This window comes from Bos indicus, chromosome 28 (assembly GCF_029378745.1).
Source record: "Bos indicus isolate NIAB-ARS_2022 breed Sahiwal x Tharparkar chromosome 28, NIAB-ARS_B.indTharparkar_mat_pri_1.0, whole genome shotgun sequence".
NCBI lineage: Eukaryota > Metazoa > Chordata > Mammalia > Artiodactyla > Bovidae > Bos > Bos indicus.
Genome location: NC_091787.1, coordinates 8,491,844 through 8,499,386, shown reverse-complemented (window position 1 = coordinate 8,499,386; position 7,543 = coordinate 8,491,844). Strand labels below are relative to the sequence as shown.

General features: G+C 50.5%; 1 protein-coding gene across 1 annotated transcript in view; it reads left to right on the top strand.

The window, feature by feature from the left end:
* Nucleotides 1-679: 679 nt before the first annotated feature.
* The window catches only part of GNG4 (G protein subunit gamma 4), a 68,891-nt gene continuing 62,027 nt past the window's right edge, over nucleotides 680-7,543 (top strand). Inside the window, exon 1 of the mRNA XM_070782344.1 lies at nucleotides 680-876. The gene's annotated coding sequence lies outside the window, so the exon portion shown is untranslated. The remainder of the gene's footprint in view (nucleotides 877-7,543) is intronic.

The window sequence follows — 7,543 nt, the reverse complement described above, 5'->3', positions numbered from 1 at the left end:
ATTAAGCATTTCTCCTTTCACTGCCCCCCATGGGGGTGGGGTGGGTATATTGTGTATTCTTTAGTAATGGATGGCTGCTGGCCGCGCCCAGCACGGTTGGTCCAGGAACTAACCCGCAAGCAAGGATGAAGATACCAAAGGCTCTGGTCCCCAAAGCCCGCGAGGACCACGGCCCTAAGACCCTGCCTTTACTCCTCATCTCCCTTCCCCCAGCCTCTGGGCGACGCGCGCTCCTAGTGGAGAGCGGGGCCAGACGGGGGGCGCGGGGCCGAGCCGCGGGCGCGCGGAGCTGAGCGCGGGGTCGGGAAGCCGGGCCGAGGGGCGAGCGGAGGGCGCGGAGCTCCGGTGCGGGAGCCCCGGTGACGTATCAGTGACGTGAACGGCGGCGGGCGGGATTTCCCGGCCCTTCCCGGGCGCCCGGCGAGACCCCGCCGTGGAGGGGGCGCGAAAAAACGTGGACGCGAAGAGGCCGGGGGCCGGGGATCCGCGTTCTGCGGGGGCCGGGACTGGACGCGCTCACGGAACCCGGCCTGGGGTGCTGAGCAGACAGAGTGCTTGGTGTCCGAGTGACTGCACGCTCCAGCGGGGCCGGGGCTCGCCCCCTGCACGCCCGCCCGGCCTCACGTGGTCTTTCCCCCGCCAGGGCCGGGAGGCGCGGGGCGGGGCGGGGCCGATGACGCGGCGCGGAGACCCCGCGGGCGGAGGAGGGGCGGCGCGGGGCGCGCGTTTCCACCGCTAGCCGGTCAGTATCGAGGTGCGGGAGTCCCGGAGCGGAACCGGCGCCGGGCTTGAGGGGCGATGCCACTCGGTCTGGCCGCCCCCTGCGAGCACCGCCCCGGAGACAAAGCCCGCGCGTGAGCCGCGCCCTCGGCCCGGGTAAGTGGGCGCCCGCCGGCGGGTCTGTCGGGGCGTGTCGGTGGGGAACGGATGGCACAGCCCTTGCTCCTGTGAGCTCGGGACGAGCCGGAGACAAAAGGGAAACTCGGGCTGGACCGTCTCTGCAACTGGAGAGACTGGTCTGGTGCCTGCGTCGTCCTACAGCTGTCGGAGGAAGCTCGCGAAACGCACACCTGTGATAATCTTGGCCGCGCACGGCGAGCCTGGCCCTCGCGGCGCCGGCACAGGTGGGTATCAGCGGCCCGGCGGGGGCTCCTCAAATCCGGGACCCTCCGCAAAGCCCTTGGGAAACCCGAGCGCAGGTTTGGACAGACAACTCGGAACGTTGAAGGGGTCTCCTGGGGATCGCGGTCGCCCCATTTGTCCGGCTTGAAGCAGAGGAAGCTCCTGGGGAGCCTGTTTCCGTAAGTAGGTCATGGCAGGGACGTCCCCCATTGAAGAAGTGGAAGGGCTAGTAGTGGCGGAAGAGATGGAGTGGCTAGTTGGTCATTTTATTGGGGGAAATTTCTTTGGGCCCGAAAAAGCCCTCTTGATTCCTCGTCACCGGGACACCTGCTTTGGGAGCAGTTCCGGCGGCGTCAGTGGACCATGGGGGCCCCTTATGGCGTCTGTCCTCCAGTCTGGTGCTGAAATGGGCTGCGCTCGCCGCGCGCAAACCAGCAGCGTTGGGGAAGCTTTGATTTACTGTTTTAAATTACCTTAGGAATAATAACAAAAAGATGGGATGGGGCGGCGGGCAGAGGTGTGACTGGAGAAGACTTCGTAATTTAAAAATAAGGAGGACTTGCTTATTTCTGTGTGTCTTGGGCTAGGATGCTCAGAAATGCAAAAATGTTAAAGTTTCATCAAGTGATAAAGTGGATCGTGGACACGCGTTCTCCCACCCTCTCCCCAGCTCCCCGCCGACACTGGTTTTCTTCTCTTTCTGTCGCCTCCCAGGACTGTAAAAGGCTGGCACGGGGCTGGCTGGTTCAGTCCGAGCGAAGGGCCTGCTGGGCTGAGCTGGTGTTTCCCATTAAAACGTGCCAGTCTTATCATCTGCTCATGAGCCCTCACGGGTGGTGCTTCCTTCTCACAGAAAATTCAGTGGCAGACACCTCAGAGAGGCAGGGAAGGGACTCGGGCTCTTTGGCTGGCTTCTTGATTCTTTGGGGAAATCCTTTTCCTGATTTTTGCATGGTGTGGGGGAAGGGAGGCACCCAGCTTCTGATCTGGCCCTGTTCCCTGCAGGAGGCTACTGTGGGAGCAACCAGGTGATAAATGGAAAGTCTGTTTCAGTCCTGAGAAACAAGACAGGGTACATTGTAAACTGGCAATTATTTTTGAAGTGTGAGGTTGGCTCAGTTATCAGCTGTGATGAGACATGGATACCGCACGTCGTAACTAGTTCATGTAAATACAAGGTTTATTGTGGTGCTTCCCTAGTTAATGAGTAGCCTCATGTTGAGGTTATTGGGCTGAAATGACTATTTAGGACAACCAGCTTCCTGTTTTCTCCATCCACACATGGCTCAAATCCTCAGCCTCTTTAACACCCAGTTGCTCAGGGGAAGCCTCTGGAAGATGTTTGGCCAGCTGAGAGAAAAAGCACTGCAAAAGGGCTATTCCCAGTAATGCCGTGATTGGCCGGATAATTGCCTTTCACATATTTCATGCAAGGCAGTGGTGGAGAAACAAGGAAAAAGCTTTTCCTTATATTCATTTTATAGTTTTTATAGCCAAAATGACAATCCATGGTGCCCCCCAAATCTTACTACATTCTTTGAAATGGTGAGAACTGGACACTGTCCTCTTGTTCCCCAGGTTCCCAGGAAGCAAGTGCCTGACAGCTGTCTCTGGAGGATGAGTTTGGGCTTAGGAGTGACTGTGTGTGATGTCTCTCTCTCTCTCTCTCTCTCTCTCTCTCTCTCTCTCTCTCTCTCTCTCTCTCTCTCTCTCACACACACACACACACACACACACGCTGACTCACCACATAACTACTGCTTACTGAAGAACGCAGTCAAATGGCTGAGAAAAGACTGAAGTCTACTAGACAGATCATTCTCATTTATTTATAGCCACATTTCACTGTCACATTTTTCTTACCTTGTCTCATTTTTGTTCTAGTTGAAGAAGGGAGACTACCTTATAATGCATTATGCGCTAGTAGATTGCCCTTTTTTCTTAATGGAATTTCAAAATGTCTTTAAGATATTACCTGATTTGTTCTCAGAACACCTTTATGAGAATTTACTAGTATCTAACCTTGCACATTTTCTCCATTTTTAATTTTTTTCCACTCTAGACATACTCAGACATCAAGAGGCTTAGTATTCAGGTAGAGAGATTGCTCAGTATTCTCAAACCAGAAACTGAAATTTAACTTCTTTCGTACACCAAAAATACTACCAAAAAATCCTTTCAACAATAATCAGCAAAGGAATTTTGATTGGAGGTCAAGAGAAGCTGAATGAGTGTGAGAAAAGAAAAACAGTGAAATCAATTATAGTATAGAAGTTAGCGTAATGCTACTGAAAGTTCTTGGAGCCTCCCTGATAGCTAAGTGGTAAAGAATCTGCCTGCCAATACAGGATATTCAGGTTCAATCTCTGGGTCAGGAAGATCCCCTGGAGAAGGAAATGGCAACCCACTCCTGTATTCTTGCTTGGGAAATCCCGTGGACAGAGGAGCCTGGCAGGCTACAGTCCATGGGGTCTCAAAGAGTTAGTCATAACTTAGCAACTGAACAATAACAACTGAAAAGTCTTAAGTAGCTGGTTAAAGCCATATGAAGAATAAACCAAATATCTTTTTAAATGATCAGAAGTGAAGACGTGCAAATGAAGTTTGCATTTAGGGAAGAAAGTAGAAGCGAGAAGTACTGCTGGAAGAAAAGAAAATATTACACAGGAAAACAATGGGTCCTTAAAAAGAAATTATTCAACAAGCTAGCTGGAGCATTCCAAGTCACTTTAATTGTCCAGGAGCTTTTGTTAGGTCAGATGGCAGCTGGTGTGCAGTCTTCCTGGTGGAACTTGGCAAACCAGATGGCGAGTCCTGTGAGGCTGGGGGAGTGTGGGTGTGTTGAAGATAAGATGCTTGAGGAATGGGTCCTGGGTGTCCAAGGAGAAGTGAGGAGTGTGGTCAAGCTAACGTATGCCCAAAGCCTTGATTTTCCCAGGTGTCTGCAGGTCGCCAGGGCCCCAACCTGGGAGGACCAGATGGCAGAGGGAGCATGGGGCAGCCGGGTGGAGGAAAGAGCAGGCTTCCTCTGGGCCCATCATGCGGATGATCTCATTTAATCCTCACAGCACACCCGCAAAGTTTCTCTTTGTTGTTGTTGTTCAAGCCGTGTCTGACTCTTTGCCACCCCATGGACTGCAGCATGCCAGTCTTCCCTGTCCCTCACCATCTCCCGGAGTTTGCCCCAAGTTCTTGTCCATTGAATCAGTGATGCCATCCAACCATCTCATCCTCTGTGTCCTCTTCTCCTTCTACCTTCAGTGTTTCCCAGCATCAGGGTCTTTTCCAATGAGTCAGCTGTTCACATCAGGTGTCCAAAGTATTGGAGCTTGAGCTTCAGCATCAGTCCTTCCAATGAATTCAGGGTTGATCTCCTTTAGGATGGACTGGCTGGATCTCCTTGCTGTCCGAGGGACTCTCAAGAGTCTTCTCCAGCACCACAGTTTGAAAGCATCACTTCTTCAGCGCTCAGCATCTTTACGGTCCAGCTCTCACATCCGTACATGACTACTGGAGGGACCATAGCTTTGACTATATGGACCTCTACCAACAAAGTGATGTCTTTGCTTTTTAATACACTATCTAGGTTTGTCTTCTAATTTCAGGTTAAAGGTTTCTCTTTAGCCAAAACAACAACAGTGATGTGCCCTTAATGTCCTTTTTATCCAGGAATATTCTGGCAGGCTTTTTGTGGGTGATGGTGACTTTTTAAACTAACCAAGGAAGTGCATATACCAATCTCTGTGGTGTACATGCACGTGTGTACTCAGGTCAGATCTTTGCAACTCTGTAACCTACCAGGCTCCTCTGTCCATGGAATTCTCCAGGCAAGAATACTGGAGTGGATTGCCATTTCCTTCTCCAGGAGATCTTTCTTCCAAAGGATTGATACTTTTGAACTGTGGTATTAGAGAAGACTCTTGGGAGTCCCATGGACTGCAAGATCAAACCAGTCAATCCTAAAGGAAGTCAGTCCTGAATATTCATTGGAACAACTGAAGTTGAAGCTGCAGTACTTTGGCCACGTGATGCAAAGAACTGACTCATGAGGGAAAGATTGAGGACAAGAAGAGACAGGGATGAGAGAGGATGAGATGGTTGGATGGCATCACCGACTCGATGGACATGAGTTTGAGCAATCTCTGGGAGTTAATGATGGACAGGGAAGCCTGATGTGCTGTGGTCCATGGGGTCACAAAAAGTCAGAGACGACTGAGCGACTAAACTGAATGGGGCTTCTGCTGTGAGGCTGAAGAAGTAGATAGAAGAGACAGACGATAGAAGTAATGCTTCAGACATCCCTCTGGGGCCCACGTTATTCTCTCTGCCCCATCAAAGGCAGCATAACGCAGAGCAATAGCCCTCAATCCAGTAACTGGCAGGAACCGTGCTTTCTGCACTTCTTGTTAGTCCCCGTGCCGCCTGCTGGCACTCGTGTCTAACTGTCAGTTGTGGGGCCTTGTCTTCAACCCCTCCCCAGGGTCACCACCAAAGGCAAAGGAGCAGGGCCATGGCAGTAGGAAGAAGGAAAACATTTTAAATTGGTTCCAAAATTCTTATTACAACACCTTTACAGCCACAGCAAAAAGGCGTTAATGTGAAAAATAAATGTGCCCTCTGTAGCTCCCGAATTCAACTGTATTTACTTCTTCCAGTGTTTCATCACCCACATATGTAAAATCAAGAGATGTTTGCCAAAGCAATATGTGAGTATAAAGATTCAAGTAGGAGAACTGGAATCAGAAAACAAGAAGCAAGGAGGAATGGGAGTATCGAGAAGGATAGAAAGCAAGTAAGGAAGTTGCTGAGGGCAGTTTATTACCGGTAGGTTCTTTTCCATGATGGCCCCTCAGCCTCTGTGACTCAAGTCTGGACACTGTTGAGGGGCAAAGACCAGGGTGACAGACAGTGGGTGATGTCAGGACCCTCCCATCCTGGAGGGGCGTCCTTTTTATCTGTGGATCCCACTCAGTGGCCTCCACCCTCCCATCTTATCTGTATGAGGGTCCAGGCATACCCAAGAATTGGTGTCCTCTGGAGTGTTTTCTCAGGACGGCCATCTGTCCTGTTGCTCTGGAGCACCTGCTATGTATACCTTTTATGGAGATGTAGGAGAGGGGAAAAACTTTACATGCTATGTATACCTTTTATAGGAATGTAGGAGAGAGGAAAAACTTTTTCTCTTCCCTCTTACGTTCTGTACGTGGGGCCTGCAAATTAAACTGACGACAGGTGAAAATAACACAAAAATAGAGCTAGATTAACAGGGGGAAAGGTTTGTTATGCATGTACACAGGCCCTTTGCAGGAAAGGAGAGAAACCCAAAGAATACACTTCAGAGCCTGTATACCCTTTTAACAAAGGGAGGTGAATTGTGGGAAAATGACAAAGCGGGTGAGGGTGGGGTTTGAGCTTCTAGGGGTGGTAAATTTTGGGTGGGTATATGTGTGGCAAAAGTTAATGACAGATAAGGGTTATTTTAGTGAGGTCTACTTGTGTAGGCCCATCTTGGTGATGTCTTTCTTCAGTAATACTGGTTGTTTTCCTTCTCCTGGGTGATGGGAGTGTGGAAACACTTTCACAAAAAGAAATTTATGTCCTGGTTTTAGGTAGAAAGGGGGGGAGGCCAGAGAGTTCCTCCTGCATGCTGCTGCCTTTAGCTCAAAATAATCCTTATACCAAGGTGGCACCATCTGGGGATGGTATATTCTGATCCCAGGCTGCCCAGGTGGCTCAGTGATAAAGAATTCACCTGCCAATGCAGGAGACTTGGGTTCCATCCTTAGGCCAGGAAGATCCCTTGGAGGAGGGCATGGCAACACACTCCAGTATTCTTGCCTGGAGAATGCCATGGACAGAGGAGCCTGGTGGGCTACAGTCCATGGCGTCACAAAAGAGTCAGACACAGCTGAGCGACTAAAGAACAATAACATTCTGATCTGCCTCAGAATTTCTAGCAGAACCTTTCCTTAGCAAAGTCTGAAGCCCATAGCCAGTGTAGCATCCTAAACCAGCATGACTAACCTCTCTTTGCTTTTAGTTTCTGTTCATCAGTCTTGGGGAAAACCTGTTTGCTCTGTGCCCCAGTTGATTGTACTTATAACCCGGGGGTTCCGGTGGTCGGTAGATGCTCATTTAGCCCCTGACACCTGTGGGGCCATGCAAACGAAGGAGGGTCGTGTCCTGGTTAAGGAGACGGATTACTGAAGTGTGTCCTTGTATGTTTGATATGGAAGCAAATGTTGCAGAGATGTAAAAACAGTCAGGCTTCCGGAGTTTTAATGGCTCTGTGGCCAGGAAAGGCTGATGGAACTTGAGTGGAGATTGCCGAAGCATTGAACCTCAAGGGAAATAACAGAGGGAAGCTGACAGTGACATCAGCCACCAGATTCTTTCTAGAACTAGGTGAGGTGCAGATACA